Source organism: Anomaloglossus baeobatrachus, chromosome 3 (assembly GCF_048569485.1).
Source record: "Anomaloglossus baeobatrachus isolate aAnoBae1 chromosome 3, aAnoBae1.hap1, whole genome shotgun sequence".
NCBI classification, from domain to species: Eukaryota; Metazoa; Chordata; class Amphibia; order Anura; family Aromobatidae; genus Anomaloglossus; species Anomaloglossus baeobatrachus.
The window spans coordinates 19,397,385-19,422,584 of NC_134355.1; the positions used below are offsets into that span (position 1 = coordinate 19,397,385).

At 45.1% G+C, this 25,200-nt stretch overlaps 1 protein-coding gene across 4 annotated transcripts in view; it reads left to right on the forward strand.

Annotated features, from left to right (window-relative positions):
* TOGARAM2 (TOG array regulator of axonemal microtubules 2) overlaps positions 1-25,200 on the forward strand; it is a 93,042-nt gene that overhangs the window by 14,060 nt on the left and 53,782 nt on the right. The window contains exon 1 of one of the 4 annotated variants that reach the window (XM_075337931.1): positions 24,759-24,808. The exons of the other annotated variants lie outside the window; for them this stretch is intronic. The gene's annotated coding sequence lies outside the window, so the exon portion shown is untranslated. Of the gene's footprint in view, positions 1-24,758; positions 24,809-25,200 lie in introns of those variants that run through there. 4 annotated transcript variants of the gene reach the window in all.

Genomic DNA, 25,200 nt, shown 5'->3' on the forward strand with positions numbered 1-25,200 from the left:
GTTCCCGCCCCTGACACCTCAGGGCCCCATAGGTTGGCATTCTCATCCGCCTGATCCCACCCACTGGTGTGCCCCTATTATCATGAGGGGGTGGCTAGGGTTTAATAGCTGTGTGCCTAAGTGTGGGTTTTGGTGGTAATAAGGAGGATGGACACTTTTGTGACTGCCTGGTTTTGTTAGGGGGTCACACTTATTCCCTTATTACGGGGTCTCGCTCATTACCGTTCAGCTATGAGGACCTTGGAGAGACGTGGCTAAACCTGGATTGTGCCGACAATATGGCTTTTGGGTGGTACAATCTGTGCATAACACCCCATGTGAGAGAAAGTGAATTGTGATCTAAGCGAAGGACAAGGCCCAAGAGTCAGGGAAATGGTGAATGAAAATGTTCATTACCGTAATCCGGGTCCAGTTTGATCCTCGCTATGGGCCTTTTTACTTTTATGCCGGCCGCTGTGCGGGACAAACATTTTGGTAGTTTGTGCCAGATATTAAAATGAGACTCAATGCCCAAAATGCACCAGAAGTAGTTTCCATCCCGAATCAGAGAATCAGAGGGAATGAAGGCTATAAAGAGAAAACCTGATCTAAACGGTAAAAGAAAAATAACCAACTGCAAGCAAGGAAGCAATGTGATCTATGGAAAAACTTACTAAAAGTATATCATTTTATTTATTACAAACCATGACTATATCCCAGATTATTTGTTTCCATCATTTCTAGGATGAGGCAGGGGCGCAGTACTATCTGTGCCTACATTCTTTACAGTGAGAGAGAGAGAGGAAGTCAGTGTTACCTGTGCCTACATAATTTACAGTGAGAGAGAGGAAGTCAGTACTATCTGTGCCTACATAATTTACAGTGAGAGGAAGGCAGTACTATCTGTGCCTACATAATTTACAGTGAGAGAGAGAGAAAGAGAGAGAGGAAGTCACTACTACCTGTGCCTACATCATTTACAGTGAAAGAGAAAGGCAGTACTATCTCTGCCTACATCATTTACAGTAAGAGAGAGAGACTAAGGCAGTACTATGTGTGCCTACATCGTATACATCATATACAGTGAGAGAGAGAGAGGAAGTCAGTACTATTTGTGCCTACATCATTTACAGTGAGAGAGAGAGGAAGGCAGTACTATCTGTGCCAACATCATTTACAGTGAGAGAGAGAGGAAGGCAGTACTATCTGTGCCTACATCATTTACAGTGAGAGAGAGAGAGAGAGAGAGGAAGGCAGTACTATCTGTGCCTACATCATTTACAGTGAGAGAGAGAGAGGAAGGCAGTACTATCTGTGCCTACATCATTTACAGTGAGAGAGAGAGGAAGGCAGTACTATCTGTGCCTACATCATTTACAGTGAGAGAGGGAGGAAGTTTAGTACTATCTGTGCCTACATTGTTTTCAGTGAGAGAGAGAGTAAGGCAGAACTATTTGTGCCTACATAATTTACAGTGAGAGAGAGGAAGGCCACACTATCTGTGCCTACATCATTTACAGTGAGAGAGGGAGGAACTCAGTACTATCTGTGCCTACATCATTCCATGTAGAAAGGCAGGAATGTAGTACTATATGTGACTACATGATTGCACGCAGACATGGATAGATTTATTGTTTCCATCATTTACAGGATGAGGCAGGGGCACAATACTATCGATGCCTACATTATTTACAGTGAGAGAGAGGAATGCAGTACTATCTGTTCCTCTATTTACAGTTAGTACTGCCTTCCTCTCTTTCCATCTGTGCCTACATCATTTAAAGTGAGAGAGGGGAAGACAGTACTATCTGTACCTATATTTACAGTTAGAGAGGAATGCAATACTATCTGTGCCTGCATTTAAAAAGCGAGCGAGAGAGAGGAAGTCAGTACTATCTGTACCAACATAAATACATCCTCACAGTAGACAGTAGATACAAGGGTTATCCAACAGTATCACACATGAGGGGCTTAAATCGTCCTAAGACGGTGTCACACCTCCTAGGCTTAGCTACATCAGCTTATGGTGCATATTAAGCTTAGATGCAGTGTCACCTGCGCTCAGGTACACAGTGCGGGTAGGGTTAATCCCGGCTCTCCTGCTGTGTCCCATGCTGTCAAGGACACCCAAGTGGCATTAACATAACAATAGTGTCAGCCCCAGGAGGACACTTCACTCTGGGCCGGTCTCCTAGCAGCCCTGTTTACCTGTGGTATGTGCCGCTTCACCTGTGGCATGCAGAGCACACCTGAGCGCATGAGGCTGACACCGATCCCGGGATCCTGACACCAGTATCCGACAGGTAACACCCGCCATTAGGGGGCACTCGCTTCTGAGCCCCCTCTTACTGGAAACGAAAAGCCTTACAATAGCGGATGCAGTTTTGTAGGACGCAGGCAAGTAATGAGGGTCTATGCTGCAATGAGGTCACCCCTCCCCCCATAACCAACGTCATACCAGGAGACTGGGGTCCTAAAACCACAGGAGCCCTTTCTACGGCCTCTTATTGGACCCCCTTTATATGGCCTCTTATTAGACCCCTTTATACGATCTCTTATTGGACCCCTTTATACGGCCTCTTATTGGACCCCTTTATACGGCCTCTTATTAGACCCCTTTATATGGTCTCTTATTGGACCCCTTTATACGGCCTCTTATTAGACCCCTTTATACGGCCTCTTATTGGACCCCTTTATATGGCCTCTTATCAGACCCCTTTATACAGCCTCTTATTGGACCCCTTTATACAGCCTCTTATCAGACCCCTTTATACAGCCTCTTATTGGACCCCTTTCTACGGCCTCTTATTGGACCCCTTTATACAGCCTCTTATTGGACCCCTTTATACAGCCTCTTATCAGACCCCTTTATACAGCCTCTTATTGGACCCCTTTCTACGGCCTCTTATTGGATCCCTTTATACGTCCTCTTATTGGACCCCTTTATACGGCCTCTTATTGGACCCCTTTATACGGCCTCTTATTGGACCCATTTATACAGCCTCTTATTGGACCCCTTTATATGGTCTCTTATTGGACCCTTTTATACGGTCTCTTATTGGACCCTTTTATACGGTCTCTTATTGGACCCTTTTATACGGTCTCTTATTGGACCCTTTTATACGGTCTCTTATTGGACCCCTTTATATGGTCTCTTGTTGGACCTTTTTATATGGTCTCTTATTGGACCCCTTTATACGGTCTCTTATTGGCCCCCTTTATACGGTCTCTTATTGGACCCCTTTATATGGTCTCTTATTGGACCTTTTTATATGGTCTCTTATTGGACCCCTTTATACGGTCTCTTATTGGCCCCCTTTATACGGTCTCTTATTGGACCCCTTTATATGGTCTCTTATTGGACCTTTTTATACGGCCTCTTATTGGACCCCTTTATATAGCCTCTTATTGGACCCCTTTATACAGCCTTTTATTAGACCCATTTATACGGCCTCTTATCAGACCTCTTTATACGGTCTCTTATCGGACCCCTTTATATGGTCTCTTATTGGACCCCTTGATACGGTCTCTTATTGGACCCCTTTATACGGTCTCTTATTGGCCCCCTTTATACGTCCTCTTATTGGGCCCCTTTATACGGTCTCTTATTGGACCCCTTTATACGGTCTCTTATTGGACCCCTTTATACGGTTTCTTATTGGCCCCCTTTATACGGCCTCTTATTAGACCTTTTTATACGGCCTCTTATTGGAACCCTTTATACAGCCTCTTATTGGACCCCTTTATACATCTTCTTATTAGACCCCTTTATACGGCCTCTTATTGGACCCCTTTATACGGCCTCTTATTAGACCCCTTTATACGGCCTCTTATTGGACCCCTTTATACAGCCTCTTATTAGACCCCTTTTTACTGCCTCTTATTGGACCCCTTTATACGGCCTTTTATTAGACCCCTTTATACGGCCTCTTATTAGACCCCTTTAAACATCTTACTGTGTGGTATGAACAAGTCAGTATCTGGATCCATTTACTTCCTGGAATTTTGCATAAATTGATAGTTTGTTACAATGTATCAGTGAAAAACAAATGTAGCAATTTGTCGTCTGGACTGGATACAATTGTAACAAACCCTCAGCAGCCATTATTATCAGCTCTCTATGGCTTATTTAACTGGGAACTAATAAATTACTGAGGATGGAAACAAAACCAAAATCTGACATTTTCATTATTGAATGATTGAGCTGTTACAGTAAAAACCTCTGACCCCCAGAATCAGATACATAATATAATTATTTATTATTAAAGCCCATTATTTCCAGGGTTCTGTACATGTGGAGAGGATTGCATACATATAACACGTATATAACACATCTGAATAATAGTAAACAGTGACAAACAGATACAAAGGGGAGAGGACCCCAAGGGCTGACAATCTACAGGATACAGAGGAGGGAGACAGTAGATCGGAAGCATATCCATAAACAATAATAGTATTCAATTATCACTAAGAGGACAATGGAATGTGAGGGCAGAATAAAGCCCCCAATACACATATACACATACAGTATGACCACTGATGATAACAGGTTCAGGTGGCAGGCTCATGTGTATGGGGGCACCAGATTAATAATAATAATTTTATTCATTTATATAGCGCTATTAATTCCACAGCGCTTTACATACATTGGCAACACTGTCCCCATTGGGGCTCACAATCTAGAGTCCCTATCTGTATGTCTTTCAAGTGTGGGAGGAAACCGGAGACCCCGGAGGAAACCCACGCAGACACAGGGAGAACATACGAACTCCTTGCAGATGGTGTCCTTGGTGGGATTTGAACCCAGGACCCCAGCGCTGCAAGACTGCAGTGCTAACCACTGAGCCACCACAAGACTGCAGTGCTAACCACTGAGCCACCATAAGACTGCAGTGCTAACCACTGAGCCACCACAAGACTGCAGTGCTAACCACTGAGCCACCATAAGTGCAGTGCTAACCACTGAGCCACCGTGCCGCCCTACCAGATAATTGATTGTCGGGGAGTTAAGGATCCAATATATATATATTCGGTTTGACATTCCTTTTGTTCTCGCAGAGCTACGCCAGCTCTTGACCATGGAGAACATGGGAGCGAGGCCATATCTAATACGTGTCCTTATCCAGATATATCTCCTATTAGTTATGGCCTCCTCTGCACTTACAGTGTATGGAGAAAAGTAAGTGCCCCCCACACACCACACACCACACATCCCCTCTGCAGATATAACGGCTCCCGCTCTTCCGGGAAGGATTTCTACAAGATTGTGGAGGGAATATTTGTGTCTTCATCCAGAAGAGCATTTGTGAGTGACCCTGATGTTGGGGGGAGGCCGGGCTCACAATCTACGTTCTAGTTGTCGGATGGGGCTGAGGTCCGGGTTCTGTGCGGCCGCTCATGTTATTCCATCAAACTCCCCCCTCCGTGTCTGTATGAACCTCGTGCACTGGACAGGTATGAAGACTAGAAAAGAGTCTTCCCCAAACTGTTCCCACAAAGCTGGAGCTACGATTGTCCACAATGTCTTGTGTTGAAGAATTAAGGGTTCCCTTTACTTGAATTTAGAGGCCGCCCCCTAATAACAGTGCGGAGCATCATCCTCCTCCTCCATCTGTACAGCAGGCACAATGCAGTCAGGGGGTAACATCCTCCATCACCAAACCCAGACTCCTCCACCAGACGTAAATAGAGAAGTGCGATCCATTACTGCACAGAACATGTCTCCTCCAGAGTCCGGTGGTGTCGGCTTTACAACGCTCCACCCAACACGCAGCATTGTGCTTGGTGATGTATGGCTCGGCATTGTGCTTGGTGATGTATGGCTCGACATTGTGCTTGGTGATGTACGGCTCGGCATTGTGCTTGGTGATGTATGGCTCGGCATTGTGCTTGGTGATGTACGGCTCGACATTGTGCTTGGTGATGTATGGCTCGACATTGTGCTTGGTGATGTACGGCTCAGCATTGTGGTTGGTGATGTACGGCTCGGCATTGTGCTTGGTGATGTACAGCTCAGCATTGTGCTTGGTGATGTATGGCTCGGCATTGTGCTTGCTGATGTATGGCTCGGCATTGTGCTTGGTGATGTATGGCTCGGCATTGTGCTTGGTGATGTACGGCTCGACATTGTGCTTGGTGATGTATGGCTCAGCATTGTGCTTGGTGATGTACGGCTCGGCATTGTGCTTGGTGATGTATGGCTCAGCATTGTGCTTGGTGATGTGCGGCTCGGCATTGTGCTCGGTGATGTATGGCTCAGCATTGTGCTTGGTGATGTACGGCTCGGCATTGTGCTTGGTGATGTACGGCTCGGCATTGTGCTTGGTGATGTATGGCTCAGCATTGTGCTTGGTGATGTATGGCTCGGCATTGTGCTTGGTGATGTACAGCTCGGCATTGTGCTTGGTGATGTACGGCTCGGCATTGTGCTTGGTGATGTATGACTCAGCATTGTGCTTGGTGATGTACGGCTTGGCATTGTGCTTGGTGATGTATGGCTCGGCATTGTGCTTGGTGATGTGCGGCTCGGCATTGTGCTTGGTGATGTATGGCTCGGCATTGTGCTTGGTGATGTATGGCTTGGCATTGTGCTTGGTGATGTACGGCTCAGCATTGTGCTTGGTGATGTGCGGCTCGGCATTGTGCTTGGTGATGTACGGCTTGGCATTGTGCTTGGTGATGTACGGCTCGGCATTGTGGTTGGTGATGTATGGCTCAGCATTGTGCTTGGTGATGTGTGGCTCGGCATTGTGCTTGGTGATGTACGGCTCAGCATTGTGCTTAGTGATGTATGGCTCGGCATTGTGCTTGGTGATGTACGGCTCGGCATTGTGCTTGGTGATGTATGGCTCAGCATTGTGCTTGGTGATGTATGGCTCGGCATTGTGCTTGGTGATGTACGGCTCGTCATTGTGATTGGTGATGTATGCCTCGTCATTGTGATTGGTGATGTACGGCTCAGCATTGTGCTTGGTGATGTACGGCTCGGCATTGTGCTTGGTGATGTATGGCTCGGCATTGTGCTTGGTGATGTACGGCTCGGCATTGTGCTTGGTGATGTACGGCTCGGCATTGTGCTTGGTGATGTACGGCTCGGCATTGTGCTTGGTGATGTACGGCTCGGCATTGTGCTTGGTGATGTACGGCTCGGCATTGTGCTTGGTGATGTACGGCTCGGCATTGTGCTTGGTGATGTACGGCTCGGCATTGTGCTTGGTGATGTACGGCTCGGCATTGTGCTTGGTGATGTACGGCTCGGCATTGTGCTTGGTGATGTACGGCTCGGCATTGTGCTTGGTGATGTACGGCTCGGCATTGTGCTTGGTGATGTACGGCTCGGCATTGTGCTTGGTGATGTACGGCTCGGCATTGTGCTTGGTGATGTACGGCTCGGCATTGTGCTTGGTGATGTACGGCTCGGCATTGTGCTTGGTGATGTACGGCTCGGCATTGTGCTTGGTGATGTACGGCTCGGCATTGTGCTTGGTGATGTACGGCTCGGCATTGTGCTTGGTGATGTACGGCTCGGCATTGTGCTTGGTGATGTACGGCTCGGCATTGTGCTTGGTGATGTACGGCTCGGCATTGTGCTTGGTGATGTACGGCTCGGCATTGTGCTTGGTGATGTACGGCTCGGCATTGTGCTTGGTGATGTACGGCTCAGCATTGTGCTTGGTGATGTATGGACTCAGCATTGTGCTTGGTGATGTACGGCTCGGCATTGTGCTTGGTGATGTACGGCTCGGCATTGTGCTTGGTGATGTACGGCTCAGCATTGTGCTTGGTGATGTACGGCTCAGCATTGTGCTTGGTGATGTACGGCTCGGCATTGTGCTTGGTGATGTACGGCTCGGCATTGTGCTTGGTGATGTACGGCTGTAGCTGCTCAGCGATAAAGCTCCTTGTGGGTGCAGTGTATGTGCTGATGTTACTAGAGGAGGTCTGGACTCTGCAGTTATGGGGTCAGCAGAGCGGTGGGGGCTTTTGTGTCCTCTGCTCCTCAGCACTCGGCCCCCGCTCTGTAACATTATGGGGTCTACACTTCATGGCTAATTTGCTGTGGTTCCTATGTTTCTCTAGTATCTATGTGATATGCCCTCCTAGATACTGTATGTCCTTTTTCTATATATATGTTCTCCCTCAGATTTGCCCTCCTGGATATCTCCCCCTGTAGACATGTCTTCTTCTAGATGTAGTCTCCATGAGTATATACCTTACGAGTATATAGCACAGCTCTGCGTGCCCATCATAGAGATGTATATCACACCGGAGATAACGCTCCTGCAGTTCTGGTGGGTACCGGAGTTTAGATCCTGGTGAAGGGTGGGGGGGGATTAGGGGGGGGGTTGCTGATTGCAGATTTTCTGCTTTGCAACAACAGATGATAAGAGATGGGGGGAAAATAAGGGGCAGGTGTCCTAAAGAGCTGACAATCCGCCGGGACTAGGAATACATTCTGCCATAAATTTGTAGCCCCGGTCCATTAGTCCCAGTAGGGTCCAGTCGTACTGATATTACTTGGGAGCAGCACGGCACAATGCAGATCTACGCGCTTCCATCCTTAGTCATTGGTTCTCATCTGAAACGCGTAGATCTTATGGATTTTGTATATAACATTTGATGTCTCAATTTTACCCTTTGGATTTTGTATGAAATACATTTTTTTGCTCACCTGAGAGCTGGAATTCTGGCCTTGTTGCTATTGTCACACTAAATGGGGGTATTATTTGTTCACTTTTAGGCGCTGCTATTAATGTGCTGTGCGATGGTGTTTTGGATCACTATGTAGCATTGCTACTTGGATATTGTAAATTTAAATCACACTGGTATTTACCATGTTATTGGGCACTGCATGGCAGTAATATTTTATATGAGCGCCGTGTAGAGACAATATTTGTGCATTTCATGGCACTGGTATCATGGTGTTACTGGGCACTACAAAGCATTATTAATTGTGCATTTTATGTCACTGGTATTTACAGTGGTATTGTTGGGAACTATGCGGTAAGATTATTTCTACAGTTTGTCACTGGTATTTACGGTGTTAATATTTAGCACCGTGTATCGGCATTATTAGTACATTTTATCACACTGGTATTAAGCTTTTATGGGGCACTATCTGGTGACATTATTTCTACAGTTTATGTCACTGGGATTTGTGGTGTTGTTATTGAGCACCGTTTGGCGACATTATTTTTGTATTTTTTCGGCACTGGTATTAAGGTATTATGGGGCAAGATGTGACGACATTATTTCTACAGTTTATGTCACTGAGATTTGTGGTGGTGTCATTGAGCACTGTTTGGCGACGTTATTTGTACATTTTATGGCACTGGTATCATAGTGTTATTGGCCACTGTGTTGCAATATTATCTGTGCATGTTATGTCACTAGTATTTATTGTGTTGTTATTGAGACATGTGTGGCGATATTATTTGTGCATTTTATGGCAATGGTATCATGACGTTGATATTGGACGTGGTGTGGTGACATTTTTTGTGCAGGTTATGTCACTAGTATTTAAGGTGGTAATATTGGGTACTGTGTGGCGACATTATTTGTACATTTCATGGCACTGGTATCAAGGTGTTATTGGTCACTGTGTGGCAATATTATTTTTATTGCTTTATGGCATTTATGATATGAGCTAAACCATTTTCTATACATCAGATGTTTTTATGCATTTGTAATCAGAATTCTTATTTTTATAGTTTTAAAAACCTTTTTTGTACTTTTTACTAATTTTTCGAAGCCCCAGAGTGGACTTGAACCTGCGATTGTTCGATCACTTGTACTGCAATGTCACAGTATGGCAGTATTCAACAAAAATCCCAGCCTACTGTGAAGGCCTGCAGCTGGGCTTCACTGGTGTACCAACATGACCATCATGGGGGTCTTTGGCAGGCTCCTGGTTGCCATGGCAACTCATTGGCACCCCTTTATTACATAGCCCATCTGGCACCCAACTCGTCAGCCCGCTCCGCACACCGTCACCTGACGTAGCACAGAACGCACTGTTATGTCTCAAAGGGAGTTATCGCCAATGGGAGGCCGTAAAAAAGGAGGTAGAGAAAAATAAACCCATCACACGGAAAAGTGCATAAAAAACTGCATTACGACAATGTGATTGTACAAGAAATGTCGGAATCACATAATCTATCAATCCGTAGGCCTCAAAACGGCCTAAAATAAAAACTCGGTGTTTCCCATAGCAACCAATCACAGTGCAGCTTTCATTTCCTCAACTGCTTCGGTAACATGAAAGCTGCGCTGTGATTGGTTGCTATGGGCAACAAAGATCGTTTAATGATAAAGATCTGATCGATCTTCCCCATTACTACAATAGCTGATTAGAGGAAGCGTGAGGCTGCTACGTGTCCTATGGCCTTGTGGCATTACTATGGCGGCCATATTGGATATCCCAGACACCGAAGTTGCTAATGGCTTCGTAGAAGACGCCTGAAGGCTCTCTACCGTCCACATACTTCCACAGAATTAGATCTTTTGCACGCAGTATCCTATTTCTCGTTAATGAAGTGTTTCACTCCCAGCACAGGGAATCCCCGGCCCGTCCATGGTATTACGGCACTACAACACGTGCACATACTGTAATGGCGGGTTATTACAGCCGGGAATTTCCACAGCCTCTCCATACATGAGAAATGAGGTCTACATTACAGGTAATGGCTGAGGCTATAAATTATCAGCGGCCTGTAATGACTTAATGACATGTTTACAGCCCCGACACAACACAATGGCGCTAACGAGGAGCACGCGGGTGTATTCTAAGAAACGGCCGAGGAGAAAGAACATACCCGGGGTAACGGCGGCATAAACAAAAGGCCCCACTACACCCCGAGTGCCCCCATTACCGAAGTCACAGTACCAACAAAACAGCCGATGGGCTCCATAATAATAGGCACAGTGCTCCATAGTAATAACCACAGTGCCCCATAATAACAGACACAGTGCCCCATAGTAATAGGCACAGTGCCCCATAATAATAGGCACAGTGCCCCATAGTAATAGGCACAGTGCCCCATAATAACAGGCACAGTGCCCCATAATAACAGACACAGTGCCCCATAGTAATAGGCACAGTGCCCCATAATAATAGGCACAGTGCTCCATAGTAATAACCACAGTTCCCCATAATAACAGGCACAGTGCCCCATAATAATAGGCACAGTGCCCCATAGTAATAACCACAGTGCTCCATAATAATAGTCACAGTGCCCCATAATAATAGTCACAGTGCCCCATAGTAATAGGCACAGTGCCCCATAATAATAGTCACAGTGCCCCATAGTAATAGGCACAGTGCTCCATAATAATAGTCACAGTGCCCCATAGTAATAGGCACAGTGCCCCATAATAATAGGCACAGTGCCCCATAATAATAGGCACAGTGCTCCATAGTAATAACCACAGTGCCCCATAATAACAGGCACAGTGCCCCATAATAACAGGCACAGTGCCCCATAATAATAGTCACAGTGCCCCATAGTAATAGGCACAGTGCCCCATAATAATAGGCACAGTGCCCCATAATAACAGGCACAGTGCTCCATAGTAATAACCACAGTGCCCCATAATAACAGGCACAGTGCCCCATAGTAATAGGCACAGTGCCCCATAATAATAGGCACAGTGCCCCATAGTAATAACCACAGTGCTCCATAATAATAGTCACAGTGCCCCATAGTAATAGGCACAGTGCCCCATAATAATAGGCACAGTGCCCCATAGTAATAACCACAGTGCCCCATAATAATAGGCACAGTGCCCCATAGTAATAACCACAGTGCTCCATAATAATAGTCACAGTGCCCCATAGTAATAGGCACAGTGCCCCATAGTAATAGGCACAGTGCCCCATAATAATAGTCACAGTGCCCCATAGTAATAACCACAGTGCTCCATAATAATAGGCACAGTGCCCCATAGTAATAACCACAGTGGCCCATAACAGGCACAGTGCCCCATAGTAATAACCACAGTGCCCCATAATAATAGGCACAGTGCCCCATAGTAATAACCACAGTGCTCCATAATAACAGGCACAGTGCCCCATAGTAATAACCACAGTGCCCCATAATAACAGGCACAGTGCCCCATAGTAATAACCACAGTGCCCCATAATAATAGGCACAGTGCCCCATAGTAATAACCACAGTGCTCCATAATAACAGGCACAGTGCCACATAGTAATAACCACAGTGCCCCATAATAACAGGCACAGTGCCCCATAGTAATAACCACAGTGCCCCATAATAATAGGCACAGTGCCCCATAATAACAGGCACAGTGCCCCATAGTAATAACCACAGTGCCCCATAGTAACAGCCACCGTGTTCCATAATAATAGGCACAGTGCCCCATAGTAATAACCACAGTGCTCCATAATAATAGTCACAGTGCCCCATAGTAATAGACACAGTGCCCCATAATAATAGGCACAGTGCCCCATAGTAATAACCACAGTGCTCCATAATAATAGGCACAGTGCCCCATAGTAATAACCACAGTGGCCCATAACAGGCACAGTGCCCCATAGTAATAACCACAGTGCCCCATAATAATAGGCACAGTGCCCCATAGTAATAACCACAGTGCTCCATAATAATAGTCACAGTGCCCCATAGTAATAACCACAGTGCTCCATAATAACAGGCACAGTGCCCCATAGTAATAACCACAGTGCTCCATAATAATAGTCACAGTGCTCCATAGTAATAACCACAGTTCCCCATAATAACAGGCACAGTGCCCCATAATAATAGGCACAGTGCCCCATAGTAATAACCACAGTGCTCCATAATAATAGTCACAGTGCCCCATAATAATAGTCACAGTGCCCCATAGTAATAGGCACAGTGCCCCATAATAATAGTCACAGTGCCCCATAGTAATAGGCACAGTGCTCCATAATAATAGTCACAGTGCCCCATAGTAATAGGCACAGTGCCCCATAATAATAGGCACAGTGCCCCATAATAATAGGCACAGTGCTCCATAGTAATAACCACAGTGCCCCATAATAACAGGCACAGTGCCCCATAATAACAGGCACAGTGCCCCATAATAATAGTCACAGTGCCCCATAGTAATAGGCACAGTGCCCCATAATAATAGGCACAGTGCCCCATAATAACAGGCACAGTGCTCCATAGTAATAACCACAGTGCCCCATAATAACAGGCACAGTGCCCCATAGTAATAGGCACAGTGCCCCATAATAATAGGCACAGTGCCCCATAGTAATAACCACAGTGCTCCATAATAATAGTCACAGTGCCCCATAGTAATAGGCACAGTGCCCCATAATAATAGGCACAGTGCCCCATAGTAATAACCACAGTGCCCCATAATAATAGGCACAGTGCCCCATAGTAATAACCACAGTGCTCCATAATAATAGTCACAGTGCCCCATAGTAATAGGCACAGTGCCCCATAGTAATAGGCACAGTGCCCCATAATAATAGTCACAGTGCCCCATAGTAATAACCACAGTGCTCCATAATAATAGGCACAGTGCCCCATAGTAATAACCACAGTGGCCCATAACAGGCACAGTGCCCCATAGTAATAACCACAGTGCCCCATAATAATAGGCACAGTGCCCCATAGTAATAACCACAGTGCTCCATAATAACAGGCACAGTGCCCCATAGTAATAACCACAGTGCCCCATAATAACAGGCACAGTGCCCCATAGTAATAACCACAGTGCCCCATAATAATAGGCACAGTGCCCCATAGTAATAACCACAGTGCTCCATAATAACAGGCACAGTGCCACATAGTAATAACCACAGTGCCCCATAATAACAGGCACAGTGCCCCATAGTAATAACCACAGTGCCCCATAATAATAGGCACAGTGCCCCATAATAACAGGCACAGTGCCCCATAGTAATAACCACAGTGCCCCATAGTAACAGCCACCGTGTTCCATAATAATAGGCACAGTGCCCCATAGTAATAACCACAGTGCTCCATAATAATAGTCACAGTGCCCCATAGTAATAGACACAGTGCCCCATAATAATAGGCACAGTGCCCCATAGTAATAACCACAGTGCTCCATAATAATAGGCACAGTGCCCCATAGTAATAACCACAGTGGCCCATAACAGGCACAGTGCCCCATAGTAATAACCACAGTGCCCCATAATAATAGGCACAGTGCCCCATAGTAATAACCACAGTGCTCCATAATAATAGTCACAGTGCCCCATAGTAATAACCACAGTGCTCCATAATAACAGGCACAGTGCCCCATAGTAATAACCACAGTGCTCCATAATAATAGTCACAGTGCCCCATAGTAATAACCGCAGTGCTCCATAATAACAGGCACAGTGCCCCATAGTAATAACCACAGTGCTCCATAATAACAGGCACAGTGCCCCATAGTAATAACCACAGTGCTCCATAATAATAGTCACAGTGCCCCATAGTAATAACCACAGTGCTCCATAATAATAGGCACAGTGCCCCATAGTAATAACCACAGTGCTCCATTATAATAGGCACAGTTCCCCATAGTAATAACCACAGTGCTCCATAATAATAGGCACAGTGCCCCATAGTAATAACCACAGTGCTCCATAATAATAGTCACAGTGCCCCATAGTAATAACCGCAGTGCTCCATAATAACAGGCACAGTGCCCCATAGTAATAACCACAGTGCTCCATAATAACAGGCACAGTGCCCCATAGTAATAACCACAGTGCCCCATAATAACAGGCACAGTGCCCCATAGTAATAACCACAGTGCCCCATAATAATAGGCACAGTGCCCCATAGTAATAACCACAGTGCCCCATAATAACAGGCACAGTGCCACATAGTAATAACCACAGTGCCCCATAATAACAGGCACAGTGCCCCATAGTAATAACCACAGTGCCCCATAATAATAGGCACAGTGCCCCATAGTAATAACCACAGTGCCCCATAATAACAGGCACAGTGCCCCATAGTAATAACCACAGTGCCCCATAGTAACAGCCACCGTGTTCCATAATAATACACACAGTGCTCCATAGTAATAACCACAGTGCCCCATAGTAATAACCACAGTGCCCCATAGTAACAGCCACCGTGCTCCATAATAATACACACAGTACCCCATAGTAATAACCACAGTGCTCCATAGTAATAACCACAGTGCCTCATTGTAATAACCACAGTGCCCCATAGTAACAGCAACCGTGCTCTATAATAATACACACAGTACCCCATAGTAATAACCACAGTGCTCCATAGTAATAACCACAATGCCCTCATAGTAAAAGCCACCGTGCTCCATATTAATAGGCACAGTTCCCCATAGTAATAATCACAGTGCTCCATAATAACAGGCACAGTGCCCCATAGTAATAACCACAGTGCTCCATAGTAACAGCCACCGTGCCCCATATTAATAGGCACAATACCCCATAGTAATTGCTACAGCGCCCTCATAGTAACTACTATACTTCCCCATAGTAATAACCACAGTGCTCCATAATAATAAGCACAGTACCCCATAGTAATTGCTACAGCACCATCATAGTTAAAACCACAGTGCCCCATAGTAATTGCTACAGCGCCCTCATAGTAAAAATTACAGTGCCCCATTATAACAGTCAGTGTCCCATAGTAAAAACCACAGTGTCCCATAGTAATTGCTACGCGCCCTCATAGTAAAAATTACAGTGCCCCATTGTAACAACCACAGTGCTCAATAGTAACAGTCATAATGTCCCATAGTAAAAACCCCAGTGCCCTATAATAATAACCACATTGTTCCACAACAATAACCACAATGTTCCATAGTAATGGCCACAGTGCCTTCATAGTAACAACCATAGTGCCCAATAGTAAAAACCACAGTACCCTCATACTAACAGTCACAGTGACCTATAGTAAAAACTACAGTACTTTCATAGTAACAGCCACAGCACCCTCATAATAACAGCCACAGTGTCCCATAGTAAAAACCACAATGCCCCATAGTAATGGCGACAGTGCCTTCATAGTAACAGCCATGGTGCTGATTCAGGCAGTGACTAAAGACCACTTGGGTCAGAAATGTGTTGCCTTTTGCTCCTTGCCTATGCTTTCTACCTATGAATTTTTATCCAAGGGAGGAGAGAGGAGGGTTTACCTACCGAAACGCGTAGTCCCCACCCCCATGTTTAGCTCATATCCCTATGCAGGTTTTTTATAACTTTAAGATAATTAAAAAAGACATGTTTTTATAATTTTTTGGACATTTTTTCCTCACTGGAAAACCCTCCTCTCTTCTTTTCTGGATTACATATGTGGTGGGCTGCTCCCCCACCTCCGTGTGAGGAATACGTGGTCCAAACTTGGGACTGCAACATGGACAACTTTGTGAATGATGAGCTGGCATTTGTTCATTTTTCTTATAAATTGTTATGTGCCTTTGGATTTTTAATCAAACAAATAAAGTCTCTTGGATTTTACTCCGGGATCAGTGCTGGTTTTTTACTTGCTATCTGATTGGTACCCCTTCCGTGCACTATGTGGGTGCGCTGATTCATAGTTTCTTCTCGTATCTACTATTGTGGCAATTCACTGTTCTGTACATTGTATCTCCAGTATAATCTGTCTGTTGAGTCAGAGGCTGCACTGTAGCTTCAAGGATAGAAAATTCTCCCTGTGACATCACCAGAGTTTGTGGCTCAAAGGCTATGGCTTCTGCTGAAATGTTTCAATGTTGTTGGTTCGAGTCCTAGGGAGGAGTGAAAATTCAACAAATAGTGACATTTTTGTAACTATTTCTCATTATTTATTGTAATTTTATAGGAACAAAAAAGAATCTGACTTTTTCTTGACCTCTAGGGACGTAACGGTATATTTACAATGTACAGTATCTCCATGTAGCTGAATAATCTGCTTCTGGGTTTCCTGCCTGTAGGTCAAGATTAACAAATCCTCCCATACTTTTGTCCAGGCAGTGGATCAATGGTGGGGCTACTGCCTACAGACAATGAGTTCTTGTCTATAACAGCCAGCGGGCCCCACAACAGTAGTAATCACAGTACAGATAGAACAAAGATAGTCACAATAATCTCATATCAGTGCACACAAGTGACAGTGCCTCAATAACAGGGACAGGAACAGCCCCAGGGCCCTGCAGTCGCTATATCACACTCTCATAAAAGTGAACACCACAATGACCCAAAACTGCCTTAGAAGCCAGAGTGCCTCCATAACTGGGAAAACATAAGAATATTTATTCACTTATATAGCGCCATTAATTCCACAGCGCTTTACATACAATGGCAACCCACTATACCCATAATGATAGATACAGTGACCTTATAACAGTGCCAGCCTCATTACCTCATAGCGGTCAAATCCACAGTGCCCCCATAATAGTCATGCCCATAATAACAATAAAATCCACAGTGCCCCCATAATAGTCATGCCCATAATAACAATAAAATCCACAGTGCCCCCATAATAGTCATGCCCATAGTTCCTCCATAATAATAGTAATATCCACAGGGCCCCCCATAATAGTCATGCCCATAGTTCCTCCATAATAATAGTAATATCCACAGGGCCCCCATGACCCCTTGTTAGGATCAGATTGTTGAATATTTTTTTATCTTTAGATATTTTATATATTTTTCTTAACCTTTCTAATCGTCTTTGTATTTTATTTCCATTTTCAAGGCAATAGCCGGCACGCCGAACTGACACACAATGAGCAGTGCTAAGCCCTTCACACCTCCGTGTTTCCGTGTATCCGTGTTCCACACAGAGACATGTCTGTTTTTTACCAGCAGCAGCAATGACAAGGGTCAATAGAAGTCTATAGGTCCATGAAAAACATGTACAGCACATGGATGCCACACAGAGGACACAAGGGTGCCACACATGGATACCACACAGAGGACACAAGGGTGCCACACATGGATGCCACACAGAGGACACAAGGGTGCCACACATGGATGCCACACAGAGGACACAAGGGTGCCACGCATGGATGCCACACAGAGGACACAAGGGTGCCACGCATGGATGCCACACAGAGACCACAAGGGTGCCACACATGGATGCCACACAGAGGACACAAGGGTGCCACACATGGATGCCACACAGAGACCACAAGGGTGCCACACATGGATGCCACACAGAGGACACAAGGGTGCCACGCATGGATGCCACACAGATGACACAAGGGTGCCACACATGGATGCCACACAGATGACACAAGGGTGCCACACATGGATGCCACACAGATGACACAAGGGTGCCACACATAGATGCCACACAGAGGACACAAGGGTGCCACACATGGATGCCACACAGAGGACACAAGGGTGCCACACAGAAATGACACATGGGTGCCCCCAAATTACACATTCGAATGCCACATGGATGCCACACGGCTTTCACACACATACACATGGATGCCATACACAGACGACACATGGATGCCACACATGAATAACACGTGGATGCCATACACAGACGACACATGGATGTCACACACATACACATGGATGCCATACACAGACGACACATGGATGTCACACACAGATGACACATGAATGCCACACATGAATAACACACGGATGCCACACACAGATGACACGGATGCCAAGCACATACACATGGATGCCATACACAGATGACACATGGATGTCACACACATACACATGGATGCCACACATGAATAACACACGGATGCCATACACAAATGACACAGGAATGCCACATACAAATGACACATGGATGCCACACACAGATGACACATGAATGACACATGGATGCCACACACGTACACACAAATACACACATGTGCACGCGGATGACAGGCATGTACATGCGGATGCCACACATGTGCACGTGGATGACACATGGATAGACAGAACGGTACGTGCCACTCGTGCTTTTTTCGTGCATATGTATGACGTGGCCTTACATTATTACTAGTGATCCATTGCGCTAACTCTATTGGTTTTCAGTCTCTGGGTGTTAATAATAATAATGTTTCTATTCACTGGCAGCAACCAGCAATCTTAACAATGGAGAGAAATTGAAATGTAGAACAGAAAGATAAAAGGAAAAGTGTACAATGTTTCTGCTTTGCCATTCCCTGCACAGATTGTGATAACATGCCGTGTAATGTGGAGTGTTGGGGAATCTCCTGTAAGTGACCTTTTCACACATCAGTTTTTCTCTGTCCGTCACAATCTGTCGAAATAAAAAAAAAATGGATCCGGCGACTGATGCTGCTGGATCCGTTTTTTTCTCATTGACTTGTATTAGTGACGGATGGCCTCACGTATCATCCGTCGTTCGATGGATCCTTCGAAAATTGTTTGTCCGGCGGACGGAGACCACGGACAAAGTTACATTTTTTGTCTACCTCGAAAAATCGGACAGTGACAGATCCGTCGCCATTCGTCGTTTGGTGGGATGGAAGCCTTTGGGCGCAGGGTCCTCACCATCCATCGTTTGGTAGAAGGGAAGCCTATGGGCGCAGGATCCGTCACCGTCCGTCGTTTGGTAGAAGGGAAGCCTATGGGTGCAGGATCCGTCACCGTCTGTCGTTTGGTAGAATGGAAGCCTATGGGCGCAGGATCCGTCACCGTCCGTCGTTTGGTAGAAGGGAAGCCTATGGGTGCAGGATCCGTCACCGTCTGTCGTTTGGTAGAATGGAAGCCTATGGGCGCAGGATCCGTCACCGTCCGTCGTTTGGTAGAAGGGAAGCCTATGGGTGCAGGATCCGTCACCGTCTGTCGTTTGGTAGAATGGAAGCCTATGGGCGCAGGATCCGTCACCGTCCGTCGTTTGGTAGAAGGGAAGCCTATGGGTGCAGGATCCGTCACCGTCTGTCGTTTGGTAGAAGGGAAGCCTATGGGCGCAGGATCCGTCACCGTCCGTCGTTTGGTAGAAGGGAAGCCTATGGGTGCAGGATCCGTCACCGTCTGTCGTTTGGTAGAATGGAAGCCTATGGGCGCAGGATCCGTCACCGTCCGTCGTTTGGTAGAATGGATGCCTATGGGCGCAGGATCCGTCACCGTCTGTCGTTTGGTAGAATGGAAGCCTATGGGCGCAGGATCCGTCACCGTCTGTCATTTGGTAGAATGGAAGCCTATGGGCGCAGGATCTGTCACCGTCCGTCGTTTGGTAGAATGGATGCCTATGGGCGCAGGATCCGTCACCGTCCGTCGTTTGGTAGAATGGATGCCTATGGGCGCAGGATCCGTCACCGTCTGTCATTTGGTAGAATGGATGCCTATGGGCGCAGGATCCGTCACCGTCCGTCGTTTGGTAGAATGGATGCCTATGGGCGCAGGATCCGTCACCGTCCGTCGTTTGGTAGAATGGATGCCTATGGGCGCAGGATCCGTCACAGTCTGTCGTTTGGTAGAATGGAAGCCTATGGGCACAGGATCCGTCACCGTCCGTCGTTTGGTGGGATGGAAGCCTATGGGCGCAGGATCCGTCGTAATCCGTTAAATGATGGAATCTGGCGACGGATTGCAGTTTTTCTACCTGTGCATGCTCCAATTTAGTATTTAGTATCCGCTAGTTGGATCCGTCACATCAGTTTTTCCACAATCTGCGAAGGATCCGTCAAGCCACGAATTGTGACTGATGGTAAAAAACGGATGTGTGAAAGGGGCCTTATTTGTCGCTCGTCCCGGACAATCCTCCTCCATTGACTAATCACTGGTCTAAATGTATCCGTTCCGGTGGTTTCATTTACCGCGGTTCAATAATTGTTTATTGTGTTGCGGAGGGATGACCGCCGTGCACCCGGTGACGTATCTGGGCCCGGAGCAGGTGCTGCAGCCATACGTCTGATTGTTCTGCTGGTAGAGACATGGTGCCAACTCCCGGGAGGGCGAGTGCACTCCAAACCTCCGGCATCGTGTGCCGTGTACGAGGGGGCACGCTGCCACAGAGGCCGCACATGGAACAATCACTGGCGTAACATTGATTAATGCTGGAGATTTGTCCCGACATGACAGAGGAATGTTTACTTATAGTCACTGCCATAATGAAGGAAAGGGACCGAATAATGTGACCGAGGACCATTCCTGGCAATGCTGAAGGATCAATGACGTCAGGCACTTACATCATTAACATTTAAAGGGTCAATTTCAAGATAAAGTATTAAAGTGCAACTCCAGTCACCGCTGATATTCAGGATCAGGGCATTACACATTGTTTTACTAAGTCACTAATTTTAGTTGGAAAGTCACTATCTTCATGGTTAAGGCCGGAGCCCACCTCCCCCTGCGGAGACTCGGAGGCCTGGGGAGGAGCTGACAACCGCGCTGAGCTCATTTCTGGTTCTTCAGTTGTCACAGACCACAAAACCATATGGTCACAGAAGAAAAAAAACACAGTAAACTCAGAGCAAAATTTCCTTCACTTCTGTGACCCCTCGTGTCTTATTTAATAATAAAAATATTAAAATATAAATGTAGCGATCTCCTGAGCCAGTGATATGGACAGACTGCTCATACACATATATATATCTAGCATCTAAATAATACTGCCTTAACAGCCCACATAAAAGTGCACCACAGTTCCAGTATTGTACTGCTATACAGTTCCCATATAATGCCACAATCGAGTGTCGCCGTATCTTATAGTTAGTCTTCTCCCAGTAGTCCGCCCCAAGATGAACATGGCGGACGTAATCTCTGCTGCAGGCATCTGGTGGATTAGTGCAGTCTCTTCCATAATGTTGTAGACTCTTTCTTTTCTTTCTCTCTCTTTCTTTCTTTCTTTCTCTCTTTCTCTCGCTCTCTGTTTTTCTCTCCATCTTTCTCTCCTTTCTATATCTTTTTCTCTCCTTCTTTATCTCATTCCCTCTCTTTCTTTTTTTTCTCTCTCTCATTCTCTCTTTCTCCCCCTCTTTCTCTCTCTCATTCTCCCTTTTATTCTCCCTCTTTCTCCCTTTTTCTTTCTCTCATTCTCTCTTTTTCTCCCCTCTTTCTCTCATTCTCTCTTTCGCTCCCTCTTTTTCTCTCCCTCTTTTTTTCACATTCTCCCTCTCTTTTTTTCTCTTTTTCTCTCCCTCTGTTTCTCTTTTTCTCTTTCTCCCTTTTACTCTCTTTCTGTCTTTCTCTCGCTCATTCTCCCTCTCTTTTTCTCTCTATTTCTGTCACTCATTCTCCCTCTCTTTCTCTCTTTTTCTCTCCCTATTTTTCTCACTCACTCTCCCTCTCTTTCTCTCTCTATTTCTCTCACTCATTCTCCCTCTCTTTTTCTCTCCCTATTTCTCTCATTCATTCTCCCTCTCTTTCTCTCCCTATTTCTCTCACTCATTCTTCCTCTCTTTCTCTCTTTTTCTCTCCCTATTTCTCTCACTCATTCTCCCTCTCTTTCTCTCCCTATTTCTCTCACTCATTCTCCCTCTCTTTCTCTCCCTATTTCTCTCACTCATTCTTCCTCTCTTTCTCTCTTTTTCTCTCCCTATTTCACTCATTCTCCCTCTCTTTCCCTATTTCTCTCACTCATTCTCCCTTTCTTTCTCTTTTTCTCTCCCTATTTTTCACACTCATTCTCCCTCTCTTTCTCTTTTTCTCTTCCTATTTCTCTCACTCATTCTCCCTCTCTTTCTCTTTTTCTCTCCCTATTTCTCTCACTCATTCTCCTTCTCTTTTTCTCTCCCTATTTCTCTCACTCATTCTCCCTCTCTTTTTCTCTCCCCATTTCTCTTACTCATTCTCTCTTTCTCTTTTTCTCTCTCTATTTCTCTCACTTATTCTCCCTCTCTTTCTCTCCCTATTTCTCTCACTCATTCTCCCTCTCTTTCTCTTTTTCTCTCCCTATTTCTCTCACTCATTCTTTCTCTCTTTTTCTCTCCCTATTTCTCTCACTCATTCTCCCTCTCTTTCTCTCCTTATTTCTCTCACTCATTCTTTCTCTCTTTTTCTCTCCCTATTTCTCTCACTCATCCTCCCTCTCTTTTTCTCTCCTTATTTCTCTCACTCATTCTCCCTCTCTTTTTCTCTCCTTATTTCTCTCACTCATTCTCCCTCTCTTTCTCTCTTTTTCTCTCCCTATTTCTCTCACTCATTCTCCCTCTCTTTCTCTCCTTATTTCTGTCACTCATTCTCCCTCTCTTTCTCTCTTTTTCTCTCCCTATTTCTCTCACTCATTCTCCCTCTCTCTCTTTTTCTCTCTCTATTTCTCTCTCTTTCTCTCTCTCTTTTTATCTCTCTTTGGTGACCCAAGGGTTATTTCCAAAATCTTGATATGGTCTCTGTTTTCTGTAGATATATCTGAACCAACACAACCTATCTGTACTGTGTCACTCAGTACTGATTGGCATTTATCACCCCCTAATGTTGACCCCTAAGGCCTCTCTTTTCTCTGCACTTTCGATGGATCTATTCTCCAGTAGTTCTAATGCTGTCGGTGGAACATGCTCAGATGCACCTAATGATCCTGTCTAAAAACAAATAATAATCTGACTGCTGGTTGTAAGCTCAGTTCATATATACTATGCTGGAGATACCAGCTGCAGATGCACCTATCACCCTATCTAATAAAACATCTCCCACACCCCATCACAACATCCTCATCGCCCCAACCAAGCCCTGTTGTAGGACAGGTCAGCAATTTTAGGTTCAGCTGTGTTCTGCATTCAGGTGAAGAGCATGCTCTGAAGATTCCCATGAACCATCAACTAAATGTGGCATTTGTAATGAATAATAATTAAATAATGGATCACTACATACATAACGATCAATGGGCACCTCAGCCAGAGAAATAAAATTTGAGCATGTTGCCATCCATCTAGCTCTATCAGTAAGCATACAGGAGAGCAGAGGGAGTATCCTGCAGCACTGAGGGGAAGCAGGGTGCTGCTGGGAATGCAGTTTCAATAAATAAAAAGAAGTTCACCAATTCAGGGGCAGAAGGAGACGGAAAAAAAGACACAAAGTTACAAAATAGAAAGATTAGTTTGGGCTTGTACTGTATGTAGCACACAGCACAACAGCACGCAGGGATGAGACATGGGAGAAATGTGACTTTTGAACAGATATAGAAGAAAGCCATTCAGCAGCATTTGATTGTCCAGAAATTCTGAATATCCAGCCAGAACCTGGACCAGAATAAAGAATCTAATATACAGTGTATATATATATATATATATATATATATATATATATATATATATATATTTATTTATTTATTTATTTATTTATTTGTATGACTATCTGATTTTCCTAAACATCGTAGAATCCAGATTTGAAAACTTCCTATGAGAATGTTTTCGGAAATTAGATTACTGTCCTTTTAAGTTTGGAATGGAAAAAAACAACACCCTTCGAGTACCGGGAAGCTCATTGTGCTGCGCCGTTTCCTTAGTGCATGTCGCTCTGTCAATGTTTACAGGTGGTGGACGCACAAAGCTGTGACATACAGCGCCCTATATCCGAGCATCCTGCCATCTCACAGAACACAGCCCTGTTTATTTCTCCTTTGCAAAAGAGAATTTTGCAACTTTTAGTATAATTTGTTTTTAATTTTCACTGTTTTCCAAATCTTTGTTCCAGAGATTGGAAATCTAACTCTCAATGTTTCTCCTCATACCTGAAGGTGATTTCTGTACATGTAGAGAATCCCCCGAGCTACAAGCACAGCCGCAGGACACATCTCCTTAATTGCAGGATAAATGGACGTCTTCATAAAGTTTTTTTTACTTATCTGCATGTTATATTGTTTCGCAAATGGGTTTCATTAACAATTGTTTGGCTTTTTCGGATTTTTGTTTCCTTGCAGCTCTATGGCAGCAGAATGAGTTAACTGAGAATCCATGGGTGAGCTCTTTTTTTATATGTGTTTCCCCACGCTGCTCAATGCGGATATATGACTACAGAGCACATCAAAGTTAAGATGAACCTTGATGTGGTCATAAGTCAGTAGTGTTGTGGTCTGAAAAAGCCTCTAAAAGAAAAAAAGCTCAACATTTTTTAATGCTATCCCTTTGCAAAAAAGATTTTTATCTTGAAATACATGTATCTAAGTGTTAAAAAAAAGCAATATAATCTTTATTTTTATATAGCGCTATTAATTCTGCAGCACTTTACATACAATAGCAACACTGTCCCCATTGGGGCTCACAATCTAAGGTCCCTATCCATATGTCTTTGGAGTGTGGGAGGAAACCGGAGACCCCAGAGGAAACCCACGCAAACACGGGGAGAACATA